This window comes from Frankliniella occidentalis, unplaced genomic scaffold, assembly GCF_000697945.3.
Source record: "Frankliniella occidentalis isolate FOCC.00 unplaced genomic scaffold, Focc_3.1 Scaffold48, whole genome shotgun sequence".
Classification (NCBI taxonomy): domain Eukaryota; kingdom Metazoa; phylum Arthropoda; class Insecta; order Thysanoptera; family Thripidae; genus Frankliniella; species Frankliniella occidentalis.
The window spans coordinates 393,481-394,143 of NW_026267178.1; positions in this window are offsets into that span (position 1 = coordinate 393,481).

A 663-nucleotide genomic window follows, 5' to 3' on the forward strand; every position below is an offset into this window, starting at 1 on the left:
CCCCCCCCATTTCACTCGGCCCTTCCCTCACGCCCCCACATCCTTACGCCCATTCACAACCCTCGTCTGCTGCCGCCATTAGCGCCCATTCAAAAGGAGAGCGGGGCCTTTCCTATTTTATGACGAAGGGCGGCAAGCAAGAAAGGGGAGAGGAAGGGGGAGGGGGAAAAGGAGAGAGAGAAACTACAAACTGCCAATGCCGAGTGGCCTTTCTTCTCCGTCCACCTCCCTCCTCCCCTTTCTTTTCTTATGATCCACCCTCGCCCCTCGCCTCTCATCGACGGCTGAAGAGGCCGTTTACTTCCGCAAAGACGCCAAAACACTTTCTGATTCACCGTCAGTTTCCGCTCCCTGGGCGAGGGCGGCGGGGGCAGCGGCAGTCAGCAGAGCCCCTCGCATTTCATAAGAGGGTTGCTTTGGCGCCGCGGAGCCGGAGGCAGCGGGAGGCTGTTTGGACCGCGTCTCCTGTCTGTCGATCTGCAGCGGCTGCAGCTGCAGCTGCGTAACTAGATTGCTCCGCCTGACGCGGCCCGGCCCCGTGTCGAATGGGTTGCCTACCCCACCGTCTACAGGCGGCGACCGGAACGGCGAAAGGACAGAGGCGACGGAGAGAGGGAGGAGGGGATTGGGGGGGGGGCGCCACCTGCTTGCCTTGAGGCGCAC